The sequence below is a fragment of the Coregonus clupeaformis genome, chromosome 7 (assembly GCF_020615455.1).
Source record: "Coregonus clupeaformis isolate EN_2021a chromosome 7, ASM2061545v1, whole genome shotgun sequence".
Lineage (NCBI taxonomy): Eukaryota > Metazoa > Chordata > Actinopteri > Salmoniformes > Salmonidae > Coregonus > Coregonus clupeaformis.
In genome coordinates, this window is record NC_059198.1 from 16,757,914 (window position 1) to 16,774,501 (window position 16,588).

The window sequence follows — 16,588 nt, forward strand, 5'->3', positions numbered from 1 at the left end:
CTCTGTGCGTAACGCCCGCTCTATGTCCACGTCCACCGCCCACACTACCGGCGCCACAATGCAGGAGGCCGGGAGTATGGGGGTGTTGTCTATGGGCCTCTCCTCTGTGTCGTACAGCCGTGACAGTGCATCTGCCTTCACGTTCTTTGTACCCGGTATGTACGACAGTATAAAATCAATCCGGGTGAAGAACATGGCCCACCTGGCGTGGCGAGGGTTCAGCCTCCTCGCTGCCCGGATGTACTCCAGGTTACGATGGTCAGTCCAGACGAGGAAAGGGTTTTCGCCCCCTCGAGCCAGTGCCACCACACGGTCAGGGCTCTGACACCAGGTATTCTTATGCCCCGTAGTTGTGCTGAATGCTGTCTTCCACTCGTCACTCTCTCGGACACGCACCAGGTTGTACACACTCCGGAGATCTAATTTTGTGAAGAAGCGCGCCCCATGCATTGACTCGATTACAGATGGAATGAGGGGTAGAGGATAACTATAACAAATTGTCCCCTTGTTAAGTGCACGGTAATCAATGCACTTTCTTCTTCACAGACGGGTGTGGTGAGGTGGTAATTCGAGGTATTGGGGGGAATGCGCACGGTGGAGGTAGTGTCTGGACTTTCCACTGTGGTTCTACCAACGGAAACAGCTAGACACCTACCCTGACAATCTCACGACCACCCTGTGAGAATCCTCTGCGGCCATGAAAAGGTAGGGTTGTGTAGTGCTAACCAGGGAAGACTCAACACAACAGGGAAATCAGGAGACTCAATAATAAAAAAGGTGACTTGCTCTCTATGGGTCTCTTGCGTAACCATCGTGACTGGTGCAGTAACTTCCCTAACGAACCCTGACCCTAATGGTCGACTGTCAAGTGCTTTGATGGGCAGTGGAATGGAGAGCGGAACCAATGTAATACCTAGACTAAGAGCTAACGACCTGTCCATAAAGTTCCCAGCTGCGTCTGAATCGACCAGAGCCTTACACTGGGGAACTACCGTGAAATCAGGGAAGTGGACGTGTATGGTAAAGTGCGCAGCAGAGGGCTCTGAACGAGTGTGAGTTTTTGCTACCTGGGGTGATACGAGAGTGCCCTGCCTGCCGCCTCCAGACCCAAAAGAACGCTGACGACAGCGTGCAGTAGAATGTCCTCTCGTGCCACAAGAGTGCCACTGGAGCTGTCGTCCTCCGCTCTCCCGGATCGCTGCACCACCCAGCTCCATCGGAACATCCCCCGGGACAGCCATTGCATTGTGAGTATTGTAGTTGACTTGAACTGCAACAGATTTCCACAACGATTTTCACATGTTGCGACCAACCTTGTTATAACGACAAAATGAAACATTTGTTCACCAAAGATATTTTCACATATTAGTGTTATTTAACACTGTTTAACACTGTTAATCATAGGATTTAGTGGTTTGGGGTGGATTATCCCTTAAATTAATATTTGTTTTACAACTCTAAGAAGGTTTTGCCTATAGGCGTCCAGATGTGGATGGCTGCATTAATTTCTAAATAATAATTTGTGACCTGGGTTGTCTATCGGTCAGTGCACTCCGCAATGTTTGCCATGTCGCCGTGGGTGCAAATCCAGCCCACAGCCTTTTTGACACACTATCTTTCGCACAGTCTCTCCTCTCTCCAATAAAAATATATTTAAAAAATAAAATGAAATTATATTTTACATTTGTACTGTTAAAATCGCGATGGGAAACAAGTCTCTTTTGCACTCTACAAATCCTCTATATAACCTATATTCTACCAACCTCTCCACCACTTCCAACAAGACAGTCTAAAGGTTTTCTGTGCAGATAGGCACCAAAGCATGACACAACTACCACATTAAGATAAGTTACATCCCTCTAGCCCAGTAAACACACTATCTTCTCTGGGAGGGAGATGGGGGCAGTGGGGCACAGGAGAGGCATGAGGGAGACAGATAGGAAGAGGGACCACTTTAATAGTATGATTCAGCAGACAGAGATATCACTTTCCCCAGATGGCAGGCTATCTCCTATTGCTTTACATAGAGGTACGTACAGTATGGGGGAGTACAAAAGCAATAAATACCCTCCCTAGGGATGGTTAGTCAGTGCTTCAGAGGGGAACAAGATCAGCGTGTCCCCAGCTAACCATCAAAGCCAACAGGAGAGGGGGCTGAAGGGGGCTTAGGTCCATGGAGCACCATAAAAGTCTAACAACCGGAAGGAGATGGCAGATTGATACACTGTACCATGCATGCTTTCCCAGGGACCTTGTCGTGGTTTTCAACAACACAGGTGATTCTCCATGGCTCCATGCTCCAAACCCAACACTGAACACTCTGTCTGATGTGGTTCAAGGCCTGAGGGCTCAGAATACATCTACCCCTCTCCTTTCTAGAGCGGAAATATGACTTATCTTACTGAGAATCGGATCTGTCTAAATACAGACCTCCAACCACTGGGATGACGAGTCGATGAGGACCTGCGGTTAGTGGGGTACATTCCCTGCTGTTAAAAGAATGCGCATTCTTGTGAAGTTCTAAGGTGTTATGTGTTGAGTGGGCATCCGTGGGAGAAATGGGCCAGGAGAAGTTGATCTCCCAGGGATCATACTTCTCAGCTGAGTTCACCTCTCCTCAGCAGGCCTGCATCCTTCCACGAAGACAGCTGAGGGTTTGAGTGGCAGGTCAAGGCTCCATACACAGGCTACATTTAGAGTGGTTGACGTGCGAGGGGACACGCTCTGACACCTGGCGACGCTGCGCTGGTGTCCATTCTGACAGCAACTGACACTGTACTGGTCCTCGGAGCCAACTGCTGTCACACTTGCCCTGCAGCCCCTAAAATAACGCAGCAGCCCAACTGTGCCAGGCAGTGAGGACAGAGGAACTAGAGAAAGATATTTCCACCTGGCTGGCTGAATGGAAACTCTAACTCAAAGTTATACATGAAACACGCATTGATATCAATGAGAGATTTGAGTGACAATTCAAGATACATTCCCGTATCTAAAATTTGATTCCTCCCTGTATGAATTCTATTAATCCAGTGACTAGACCACTACAGCATGACAATCTCTAAGGAGATCTGAAGATGGCCTGTAGTGTGTGTGTGTGTGTGTTTGGTTTTACTATCCTTGTGGGGACCAGAAGTCCTCACAACGACATTAAAACAAGGAACATTCGGACAAGTGGGAACATTTCTCCCGGTTGCCACAAGGAAAAAGCCTATTTTAGGTGTAGGGGTTAGGTTTAAGGTTAGGGTTACAATTAAGGTTAGGCGTTAGGGATTAGGTTTAGGAGTTAGGGTTAGGGTTTGGGGTTAAGGTTAGGTTTAGGGTTAGGGGTTAGGGAAAGTAGGATTTTGAATGGGAATAAATTGTTTGGTCTCGACCAAGATAGTAAAACAAACGTGAGTGTGTGTGTCTGTGTGTGTGCATTAACCTTCTGTGTGTGCATTAACCTACTGCACTGTCTGTCAATCAGGCTAATTAATCCTGCAAGACAGACAGACAGCAGACTGACCTAAGACCCTTGATGAGCAGGTGATGGAGAGAGTTGGCACAGGTCCTGAAAGGTAGTCATTAATATTTAATTCATGTTGTTTTAACTCTTATGCACTGTGAACTGGCCCCACAAGGAGTAGGGTGAAAGTTGCCCCTAGACGCTGATCTTGGGTAAGTTTAGTATTTTCCCCACAAATGGTTAAGGTTAGGATTGGGGAGGGGAAGCTGATCCTAGATCTGTACCTGGGGACAGAGCGGCCCTCACTAGGCAGCACACGTGATCCCTAGGTTGGGTCGGATCTCTTCCTGTAATAACAATTTATAAAATGGAAGTCTCTTAGCTGTCAGACTGTCTAGCTGATAGGTTTGGGTTTCATTTCCCACAGCATGTGTTAGATGGAAAAATAACAGCAATTAGCACTAAACGGTTCATAATTAGTTAATGACCGATTTTTGAAGTCTATTACGTTTATTAATCGCCTCTTAGGTAAATTAAGAGAAGTTCACAGATAACAACAAACATTCCCACAACTTTAGAGAACGTTCTATTAAGAGCCTCATTAGGTCATTACCTAATGTTTTCATAGGAATGTTCCAGTGATGTGCAAGGACTCTTTCCAAGAGGTGGGATGTTGATGGAATATTCTACTAACCCTCAGAAAATTGGAAACAATGTTCTTGCAACGTCCCATGAAATGTGTCTAGAACATTAATATCTTACATTCTGAGAACATGGCAACCATGCTCTGTGTATGTTTGGTGTAATGTTAATGGAATATTCTACTAACCCTCAGAAAACTGGACACATGAATGTTCTTGTAGCGTCCCATGAAACGTGTCTAGAACCTTCATATTGGTTATTCTGAGAACACATGGTAACCACGTTCTGGGTAAGTTCTGTTTGACATGAAGGTAATGTTCTCCTAACTCTTAATGCCAAAACATGCTAAATACGTTCTCAGGAGGTTTTTGCTAACATACATAGAATGTTCCCCTAAATAACGGAAAACTGGACATTCAAACATCAAGGGAACATTACGTGTAACATAACAAAAACGTTCTCTCTCCCTAGAATTGTTAGCTGGGTTGAAGCTGGAAATGGTGGGATACATTTCTCTCTTATATTAGAAAGATTTCTCTCATCTTATTTTTTGGCAAATAAAATAGGCCTATGTTTTGTGTTAACCCTCCCAAGTTCTGCATCGGTGCAAACGCCATTGGTTGTGTTTAAACGTTGTTGGTTGTGTTTTAACGTCATTGGTTGTGTTGCAATTCATTAGAGCTGGGGAACTATATTTATTTTAATGGATCAGCTCCTTAGTCTAATAGTGGCAGCAGCAGCACATGTATTACAGTATGTGGGTCAGTCAAACAGTGTGAATCACTATGCTGCTTTCTCTTGTAGCTGAAAGTGAACTGACAGCAAAATCAAACACATTGTTTAGAACATGACTCATCACATCTGAAAAACCTGGGAAGTAGAGCAAAGATCACACTTCTGATGTTAGCCGCTTTTCTCTGCCTGCCAGCTAAGGTCCTTACTTTCTCTCTGTAATTCCATGTTTGTTTCCTGTGTGTGTGTGTGTGCGTGTGCGCGCATTACTCCCTGGGGGCATACAACATACGAAAACTTGTCAGAGAGGAAGATGTGATCTCTCAACTCTGTTGGCGTGAGAGGCAGGGGGAGGGGCTTGGTGTGTGTGTGTGTAAACCATAGAGGAAGAGGCGAAGCGCGAGGTTTCACTCTCGCTAAAATCTGTCCAAAATAAGGCCAATGCGTTTTTATGGGCTTATGGACCTAAGCTTGTCGCCTGCCTTCCCGCCTTTGGGACAACGACTCCCATTGTTAGGGCGAAGACGTGCATCTTGTCATTATATACAGATCTCTGGTGTAAATGGGAGAAGGAGACGACACCAAAAATACAACATGAGAACAAGCGGACATACACTACCGTTCAAAAGTTTGGGGTCACTTAGAAATGTCCTTGTTTTTGAAAATAAAAGCACTTTTTTTGTCCATTAAAATAACATCAAATTGATCAGAAATACAGTGTAGACATTGTTAATGTTGTAAATAGCTATTGTAGCTGGAAACGGCTTATTTTTTATGGAATATCTACATACAGAGGCGTACAGAGGCCCATTATCAGCAACCATCAGTCCTGTGTTCCAATGGCACGTTGTGTTTGCTAATCCAAGTTGATCATTTTAAAAGGCTAATTGATCATTAGAAAACCCTTTTGCAATTATGTTAGCACAGCTGAAAACTGTTGTGCTGATTAAAGAAGCAATAAAACTGGCCTTCTTCAGACTAGTAGAGTATCTGGAGCATCAGCAATTGTGGTTTCGATTACAGGATCAAAATGGCCAGAAACAAATAACTTTCTTCTGAAACTCGTCAGTCTATTCTTGTTATGAGAAATGAAGGCTATTCCATGCGAGAAATTGCCAAGAAACTGAAGATCTCGTACAATGCTGTGTACTACTTCCTTCACAGAACAGCGCAAACTGGCTCTAACTAGAATAGAAAGAGGAGTGGGAGGCCCTGATGCATAACTGAGCAAGAGGACAAATACATTAGAGTGTCTAGTTTGAGAAACAGACGCCTCACAGGTCCTCAACTGGCAGCTTCATTAAATAGTACCCGCAAAACACCAGTCTCAACGTCAACAGTGAAGAGGCGACTCCGGGATGCTGACCTTCTAGGCAGAGTTGCAAAGAAAAAGCCATATCTCAGACTGGCCAATAAAAATTTAAGATGAAGATGGGCAGTCTGAGATATGGCCAGTTTGCGCTGTTCTGTGAAGGGAGTAGTACACAGCATTGTACGAGATCTTCAGTTTCTTGGCAATTTCTCGCATGGAATAGCCTTCATTTCTCAGAACAAGAATAGACTGACGAGTTTCAGAAGAAAGTTATTTGTTTCTGGCCATTTTAATCCTGTAATCCAACCCACAATTGCTGATGCTCCAGATACTCAACTAGTATCAAGAAGGCCAGTTTAATTGCTTCTTTAATCAGCACAACAGTTTTCAGCTGTGCTAACATAATTGCAAAAGGGTTTTCTAATGAGCAAACACAACGTGCCATTGGAAGACAGGACTGATGGTTGCTGATAATGGGCCTCTGTACGCCTATGTAGATATTCCATTAAAAATCAGCCGTTTCCAGCTACAATAGCCATTTACAACATCAACAATGTCTACACTGTATTTCTGATCAATTTGATGTTATTTTAATGGACAAAAAATTTGCTTTTCTTTCGAAAACAAGGACATTTCTAAGTGACCTCAAACTTTTGAACGGTAGTGTAAACGCTCATAACAACAAAAAATAACAAAACCTAGATTCTTGTGGGGGGGGCGGTTATTAAACAACTAATTGACCAATGTTGGTTCAATTACTTGAATTCCATTTAGTTCAGGTTTTTTTGTGAGCCCAACGCGCCGTTTCTCTAGAGAGAAATCAAATCATTCAAGAGAGAAATGAAGTCAAGAACTATATGGGACGCTGGGCTGAAGGGAGTTGTAGTTTTCATTATTCAAATATTCAACCTAGTTCAGCGCAGAAACGTGGTAATTAACTACAATGACCATAATCCATTTCGCCTGTTCCTTTCCGGCTCGAAACCGAGATTGATCCACTTTTACGCCTGCTACGTTAGGTTGGATACGCACAGATTGCATATGCCGCCACATGAGAGAGGACTGTACACAACACAACAATGAGAGAGCAGGATAGAGACAGTTCGTGAAAGTATCTACTTTGAAAACTAGTAAAATGATTGTCAGACAGCTCTGCAGCATACATAGGCAGGCTAGCCTAGCTAAATAGGATGACTAAAGACAGTACAGTATGGGGAGAACAGAGATAACATTAGATGGTTGTCTGGCTGGCTGGCTGGTACTGCCTGAGCTTAGATGAGTAATATACACAACTGAAATATTTTATTATTTCATATTCATTTCCTATTTTTCTTTGTGGACCTGACAGAGACAATGAAATATTTTTAATGTTTTGGCAATTGAATGTTCACAATTTTTTTCTTTGGAATATCGATTAAAAAGCTCTAATCATTTTAATGTCATTATTTCATAATGCATTTACTGTTTAAAAAGATATTCAAAACCAAAATCGAAAACCGTTATATTTTTGTAAATAATCTAACGAAAACAGAACCTGTGACACTCTGGCTCTAGGACTTTTGTATGTGAGCTAGAGTGTATGTTGTTTTGTTGGGGATTTGGGTGTTTTTCTATGTTGGTAGTTCTGTCGGGTGTATTTCTATGTTTGCAGGTCTGTGGGTTGTTTTGCTAGGTGGTTGTATGTTGTAGTCAATGACTCCCAATCGGAGGTAACGAGTGTCAGCTGTCGGCTCGTTATCTCTGATTGGGAGCCATATTTAAACTGTCAGTTTTCACCTTTGTTTTGTGGGTTATTGTTCCAAGTTCAGTTGTGTCACTGAGGACTTCATTATCGTCATTTGTTGTTTTTTCGTGGTTGCTTTATAAATAAAGTCATCATGTTCACTCCACGCGCTGCGTATTGGTCTGCTCCTTCCGACGATCGTGACAGAATAACCCACCATAAAGGAACCAAGCAGCGCGTCCAGGAACAAAGGGTCTGGACATGGAAGGAACTGGTGGAAGGAAAAGGGTCCTGGACTTGGGAGGAGATCCTCGATGGGATGGATCGCCGTCCTTGGAGCGAGACGGTGGAGAGGCGACGGCGAGAGGAGCAACGGCATCAGCAGGGCCATCATCGTCGGAAGGACGAGAGGCAACCCCAAGAAATTTTTGGGGGGGGGCACATGGCTTGGGCGACGGAGCAGCAGGAGGCTGCCACAAGGCAGAGTCAGAGGGCTGCCAGGTTAAGGGGGCTGACGGAGGCAGAGAAGGGACGGATTCAGTGGGCTACCAGGTCAAGGGGGCAACTGGGTAAAGCAGGGAAGGAAAGTGTTGAGGCACGGCGTGAGGTACTGGGGTGTGTAACCAGTTCGGTCCGGCCCGTTCCTAGTCCCGTGGTGCAGCCAGTAGTGTGTGTTCCCCGTGCACGGTACGGCCTGTTCCGGTCCCTCGCACTAAGGATACGGTGCGCGTCGCCAGCCCAGCCCGGCCTGTTCCTACTCCTCGCACCAGGGATACGGTGCGCTCGCCAACCCGGCCCGGCCTGTTCCGGCCACTCGCACCAGGGATACGGTGCGCGTCGCCAGCCCAGCCCGGCCTGTTCCTACTCCTCGCACCAGGGATACGGTGCGCTTCGCCAACCCGGCCCGGCCTGTTCCGGCCACTCGCACCAGGGATACGGTGCGCGTCGCCAGCCCAGCCCGGCCTGTTCCTACTCCACGCACCAGGGATACGGTGCGCTTCGCCAGCCCGGCCCGGCCTGTTCCGGCCACTCGCACCAGGGATACGGTGCGCGTCGCCAGCCCCGCCCGGCCTGTTCCTGCTCCCCGCACTAGGCGTTATGGGAGTCCCCAGGGTCCAGCATGCCCTGTTCCGGCTCCCCGCACTAGGCGTTATGGGAGTCCCCAGGGTCCAGCATGCCCTGTTCCGGCTCCCCGCACTAGGCGTCATGTGCGTTCCCAGGGTCCAGCAAGCCCTGTTGCTTCTCTCCGCACTAGCCCTGAGATGCGTGTCCTCAGCCCGGTACCTCCTGTTCCGGCACCACGCACCAGGCCTACGATGCGCCTCAGACGGCCAGAGTCTGCCGTCTGCCCAACGGGGCCTGAACTGTCCGTCTGCCCAACGCCGTCTGAACTGTCCGTCTGCCCAACGCCGTCTGAACTGCCCGTCTGCCCAACGGGGCCTGAACTGTCCGTCTGCCCAACGCCCGTCTGAACTGTCCGTCTGCCCAACGCCGTCTGAACTGCCCGTCTGCCCAACGGGGCCTGAACTGTCCGTCTGCCCAACGCCGTCTGAACTGCCCGTCTGCCCAACGCCGTCAGAGCCTTCCGCCAGACAGGATCAGCCAGAGCCTTCTGCCAGACAGGATCAGCCAGAGCCTTCTGCCAGACAGGATCAGCCAGAGCCTTCTGCCAGACAGGATCAGCCAGAGCCTTCTGCCAGACAGGATCAGCCAGAGCCTTCTGCCAGACAGGATCAGCCAGAGCCTTCTGCCAGACAGGATCAGCCTGAGCCTTCTGCCAGACAGGATCAGCCAGAGTCTTCCGCCAGCCAGGATCCGCCAGAGCCGTCCAGCCAGGATCCGCCTGAGCCAGCCAGCCAGGATCTGCCCCTCAGTCCGGTGCTGCCCTTTAGTCAGGTGCTGCCCCTTAGCCCGGTGCTGCCCCTTGGTCCGGTGCTGCCCCTTAGTCCGGTGCTGCCACTTAGTCCGGTGCTGCCCCTTAGTCAGGTGCTGTCCCTTAGTCCGGTACTGCCTACTAAGCAGTTTGTGACTGTGGTAGGGTGGGGATCACGACCGGGGCCAGAGCCACCACCGTGGACAGACGCCCACCCAGACCCTCCCCTAGAGCGTATGCTGGTGCGCCCGGAGTGCGCACCTTTAGGGGGGGGTACTGTGACACTCTGGCTCTAGGACTTTTGTATGTGAGCTAGAGTGTATGTTGTTTTGTTGGGGATTTGGGTGTTTTTCTATGTTGGTAGTTCTGTCGGGTGTATTTCTATGTTTGCAGGTCTGTGGGTTGTTTTGCTAGGTGGTTGTATGTTGTAGTCAATGACTCCCAATCGGAGGTAACGAGTGTCAGCTGTCGGCTCGTTATCTCTGATTGGGAGCCATATTTAAACTGTCAGTTTTCACCTTTGTTTTGTGGGTTATTGTTCCAAGTTCAGTTGTGTCACTGAGGACTTCATTATCGTCATTTGTTGTTTTTTCGTGGTTGCTTTATAAATAAAGTCATCATGTTCACTCCACGCGCTGCGTATTGGTCTGCTCCTTCCGACGATCGTGACAGAACCGACCTCAAAAAGCACTAATCGCTCAGCACTACCACTAACATTCTTCTCACCCTCTCCCTCCTCTCCTGGCCCTGTCTATCCCTTTAAACTCAACACTGTGCTCTTTTGACTCACAAACCCCAGCACAAATAAGGCTGTGCACAATATGCATCTATGGCAGTGAGGAAAATCTCAGAGGATAATTACTTCTAATCCAGCCAACACAGCATGCTAGGCATCATTGGAATAAAACACATGACAATGCTCTCTCCATTTTGCTCTCTCTGCATTGACACCCAGCACATCCAAATACAAAAAGCTTTTACAGATTCCAGCCATTCAGCAGCTTTTTATCTGCGTTCCATCTGAACATAGATTGACCGACGGGGCCTGAAAAGTCAGGCTGTGACAAAAGGCTTTTCAGGCTGACTTTCTATGAGATCACTGTGGCCCTGTTCTGAATCCAACCACTCTGAAAGCAAGGCAACAAAAATGTTTTCTGTTACCACTGTGTTTCCATACTGTAGGCAGCATACTGCTTCAACTATATAAATGCCAGGCTATAGCGTCTTACTAAATCTTGCCTATAAATAGAAAGAGACATTTCACTTCCTGTATTGTCATAGTTAGGCCTATAAGTATGGTGATTTAATTAGTTGAATGCATCGACTGTAAGTTGCTCTGGATAAGAGTATGCTAATTATAGTAATAATAGTATGCTAGCTAAATGATTAAAATGTAAACGTAAAATGTGATCTCATCTCCGAGGTTGTGCTGTAACACACCATTCTGTGTGGAAATTTTTTTGTGGGGCCAGTGTATCACATTCATGTTCTATCACTTCTGCATTTCCAACTTCTCTTTCTCCCTCCCCTATCCAGTTAAATACATAGAGATGCTATCTAATTCCTAATTCTACGGTTAAATATTCCTTAAACGTGCCTGAAGCTAGCCAGTGACTTCATTCAGCTGGGGGAGTAGCATTACATAACAGAGAGACAGGCCTGTGACCATCCCACAGCTCTGCTCTATGTTTTTAATCATTCCAGGGAACGCAGGGAACTCTCTGGAGGCACTTTACTATGAAAAACTCCCTCATTTCAGCCTAAGAAAACATGGAAATTCAACCAATTAGAGGCCAAGTCACAGTGAACCTAAACCTCCTCGACGTGAGTGTGTGTTTTTCATTTGATTTCAAACTGCAAATTGAATTGAATTATATTGTAGATGGCATCTGTCATGGTCACATTACCTGTGATTGAAGAGATTGACCTCTACCTCATAAAAACGGTCCCTCAAATAAATAAATGAAAAACATGAATAACATTCACACAGTACATTTTGTTGTGAAAACATATGCTGAATAATGCTTTCTTCAATCGAAAGGAAGTTAGTTCTTATCAATCACAACATTCGTTTCTGATTAGTTGTTTACTGGAGGATGACAGAGTGGGGATTTGGGGAAACCCCCTATCAGACAGTTACCACATCCATATCACTTCTAAAGTTTGGTGCTTTCTGCTTTAGATGTTGTGCTGAATACTGAACAGGGCAACTAACTACCCCTTTTTCATTCTACAACTGCATTTCTGACTGTGCCTCTCATACCCCATCTCTTACACTGAAAACATTGTGCAGGGAAGCACTTGGCAGGCAGACCCAGGTCCCGGGTGCCAAAGAAAACACAGACAGGCTGCCGTCTAATGGATAGAGAGAATGAGAGCGCAAGGGAGGGAGGGAGGGGAGAGAGAGAGAGCGAGAGAGAGAGAGAGAGAGAGAGAGAGAGAGAGAGAGAGAGAGAGAGAGAGAGAGAGAGAGATACATAAGTGGACCCGAGTAGAATTGTGATGATGTCATCAGAAAGTGATGTTATTGTAAAGCGAGGCGTAGGGTTGGCTGCTCTTTACATAGCCAGCCCACTGTAGGGGAGGACTAGCTGTGTGCTTAATCTACTCCAGCTCCTCACTCTGCTGCAAAAACACATTCTTATAGGCTGAATTACATAACGTCAGATGGTCCCCCATGTAGTCCTGCCTCCCAACATGTGCTGTCTGCTTGCACATAGTGAGGTAGTGCATTGGTTTCACACCAGACTCTTTCATAACAACTCATCTTGTGCTGTGCAGTCTACTCTTACCTATATCTTTACCTATCATATTCTAAGGCCGTGCTCCCCTATTCCATATAGTGCACTACTTTTGACAAGGGCCATAGGGCTCTAATCAAAAGTAGTACACTGTATAGGGAATAGGGTGCCATTTGGGACGCACCCTAAAACAAAATATTATGCACTGATAACATGTAAAAGCTGTTTGATTGGCTCTGAGGATTTAAAGGGGACCAAGGCATTATATTTCCCTCTCATCCCCCATAATGAGCATGTGTATCAGAGGGAGTGAACCTGCTGATCTGTGTGCAAGAGACAAGCAGAAGACACAGTGAAAGTATTCTTGCATGTCACTGTCTGTACAGTAAGCAGTACAGTTATTTATTGATTGCAGAGGAGATTGGATATTGGTAGGTTGAAGTTAGAGCCTTGATCTTTTATCAAATTATACCCAAACCAGATACCCATACCAGACATCTCACTGCATGTGATGATGGAAGAAGAATAGTTTTCAAAAGCCTCAACCACTTAGAACAGGGATGGGCAACTGGCGGCGTCCCTCGGCCCCCGTTTGTAAAGCGCTCGGCTCACTCCCCCCCACCCCCCAACACAGTTGGGGTCTCAACTTACTGTTGCAGGTTAGAATAGTAGAATGCACAAGGTGCAATTTCGAAATTTGGTTGTGCATCAGCAGTTTTTCTATCTCTACTGATAGTCAGTCAATTAGCCCATGTCAGCTAAAATGTTTTAGATTGCGAAGTTAGTTTAGTGGCATGCTATCTAAACTTGTTATCATGGTCAAATTACCGTCCGGGGTGCCCCCATTGATTTTGTTAGTCAGTCTCACTCGGATATCATATTAAAAACTGCTAATCCATTCCCACGGGGGGCCAGTATGAAAAATGTATGCACTCACTAATTGTAAGTCGCTCTGGATAAGAGCGTCTGCTAAATGACTAAAATGTAAAATGTAAGTAACAGGCTATTTGCAAGAGGAATAAGAACACCACGATCCTCTAATAATTGATATCCTTCAGTGTGTCTATAGCTCAGTATGCCTATTTCTCACTTTGGCCCAGAGAAAGCCACAAGGCTTTCTGTCTTCAGTCATAATACTGGGAGGCAAGGCCATCATCATAAGTGACAGACCATCACAGACTGAAAGCCAAATGAGCACCGCTGCCTGGATGTTTCTAGATCTGTTTTCTGTAAACGGACAGTGTGTTATCTTGTTACGATGCAAACCAGCACAAACATACCATAAAGTGACAATAAACGTAGTGACCATTGACTCATATGGGTGCCAATGTCCTAGAAGTATGACACATGACTCTCCAGTGTCTTTGCACCTATGAAACCTGACCACGGGGGGACAATGACCTTGTATTCGGTATACTAGTGTACACACACACACGTGCAGACGGAGCCATGTGCGCCTATCATGAAGGGCTAAGATGAAGGTGTGTGCATCTGAATCATCAACGATCATATCGACGTCCTTGTAAATGTGCTGCTAGGGCTGGATGAGTATTAGCAAATATGCTCAGGAAAATGTGATATGGTGTATAATCACTTCAATCTAGAATCTAAACGCTGCACATGCCTTTTATGGCCTAGTACTTTAATAAGACTATAAACAGCACCACCATTACATCTAAGCCCTTGACATCTTTTACTAAATAATGATGTGCTGAATATAATATATAATTGCTATAATAGGACATAGTCCCCCTTTGTTTATTTCACTGCATTGATATCAGAGACAGACAATGGATTGCTCTTATAGGCTACTGTTTAAAGTATCACATCCAATATGGCTGCCTACCCTCTGGAATCTGTTGTTTTGCAACATAAAAAGGACACAACTAGAAGTGAAACAATGCAACTGAGCGCACCATCATTCACAAATATGACAAACATGGCATATAGCAAAAGGAAATTAGTTAAATGTATTCATGTATTAATGAATGTTGGGGTGGTGGTGAGGTGTTTGATGTTAGGAACTGATAATAAAACAAATAGAATATAATAAATATTCTACCTAATAACATTATCATCAACAACAACATTGCAAACAATCAAGTGTATCTTACAATGCATTTACAGTAGGTTATTTGCAAGAAAAGCTTTCAACAGTAGAGTATTTGAAAGAAAATCTTCCAACATAATAATATATTTATAAATGGGATCAAATGAGATGAAACAGTTCAGTGGACAACAATATTATATAGATGAGCCATTTGATATAGGAGGAAATAAACATTCAGCCCATGATAAGTGATACAAACATTTGGCACCATGTTAAAAAAACATAAAACTATAATCTGGAAGCTCACGTAATAACAAAATAACTTTTAACATGAAAAAAATATATTACAGGTTTCATTTGATTAAAAACATTACTGTAGTTAGATTACATTATTAGAATGCTATGCACAGAAATGATTTTGATTTAACATTAACACATACATCGACACAAAGCAATATAAACCAGATATGGATAGTATAGAGAGAGCTCTTACCCGTTCTCTGACTCTATTTTGTGCATTATTATTTATATTCCATTTCGGATGAATAGGTGCGTGTCTTTCAAACTCAAATCTCGACCTCCTTTCCATGTGCTCGCAGCCACGCGCTCCATGAAGCGCTGCATACAGTCGGATACAGTGGGTGACGTCACGATAAGGCAGCTCGAGCCACAGAGGAGCTGCAAAGTCTAGATGATGATAATATCACGTACACATAGGCGTATCGACGTGCAAGCACGCATGATTTATTGGGCTCGTGCTATAAATAAGGCAGATGCTGTAGGTATAATTCTTATTTCTGCAAATGCATGCAATAATAAATAGCCAATACTTGCAGCCTGATGGCAATGTGGATGTGCCATTCAGCACTTGTCATGTGTCTTGTCTATTTATTCAAATGAGTATTATTGGGAGTGGCAGGTGGGCTTCTAGGTTATAACCTGATGAAAAGGCAACAGTTTTCTGCAACAGCCTGCACTGCAGTATAGGGATCAACAAGATTTAGCCACAGGCCGATTTTTTTCTTGAGCGGATTGTCGGGGGCCAGAACATAATTACAAATAATTTGTTGACTGCAAATTGACCGCAAGAAGCCCACACAGATATAATTTTTGACTAAAACATCATCATTTCAAAGTTTGCTTATATTTGTTTACGATCACGTGTCTCTCTCTATGGTGGTCCTCTGTAGCTCAGCTGGTAGAGCACGGCGCTTGTAACGCCAAGGTAGTGGGTTCGATCCCCGGGACCACCCATACACAAAAATGTATGCACGCATGACTGTAAGTCGCTTTGGATAAAAGCGTCTGCTAAATGGCATATTATAATGCGTGGGAATAATTGGGAAAATATTTCCAAAATTAAAATCACTTGGAGCTCATTTTCTGGTGTTTTTAACAGTCTTTCATGTCCAACAATGAAAATGCTCCTAAAACTTGGGGGGCCAAATTAAACCACCCATGGGCCAAATTCGTCCCACGGGCCGTCAGCAACAGGTTACCAGACAGACAGATATAGAACATGTGAAAGTGTCCTGTCAAGGTCTCTCAGTGCCTTCAGAAATTATTCATACCCCTTGACTTATTCCAAATTTTTTGTTATGTTACAGCCTGAATTCAAAATGGATTAAATATCAATTTTCTTCATCCATCTACACACAATATCCAATAATGACAAATTGAAAACATGTTTTTAGACATTTTTGCTAATTTATTGAAAATGAAATAGAGAAATATATCTCATTTACATAGTTATTCACACCCCTGAGTCAATACATGTTAGAATTACTTATGGCAGCGATTACAGCTGTGAGTCCCTATGTTACACAGGGACAGTGGAGTGGACATAGGAATGAAAACTCATATTATGGTAATTGGTGATAAAAGAACCAATGATAATAAAGAGCAATTCCTGCAAGAATGAAGAGAATGCTGTGGATGTCACTAAAAGCCAATTTATGCTTAATCCAAGAATGTGGACGGAAGCTCCGTATGGAGGGTGTGATGCAATTGCGACACCTCCGGAGGCATGCAGAGGCCAAATTGAGCTCTGTACTGCATCGCCGATCACCG

At 44.9% G+C, this 16,588-nt stretch overlaps 1 long non-coding RNA gene across 1 annotated transcript in view; it reads right to left on the reverse strand.

Moving 5' to 3' along the window:
* LOC121569900 overlaps positions 1-15,151 on the reverse strand; it is a 58,459-nt gene extending 43,308 nt beyond the window's left edge. The window contains exon 1 of the long non-coding RNA XR_006001398.1: positions 15,012-15,151. This is a non-coding gene — a long non-coding RNA (uncharacterized LOC121569900). The remainder of the gene's footprint in view (positions 1-15,011) is intronic.
* Positions 15,152-16,588: the final 1,437 nt, after the last annotated feature.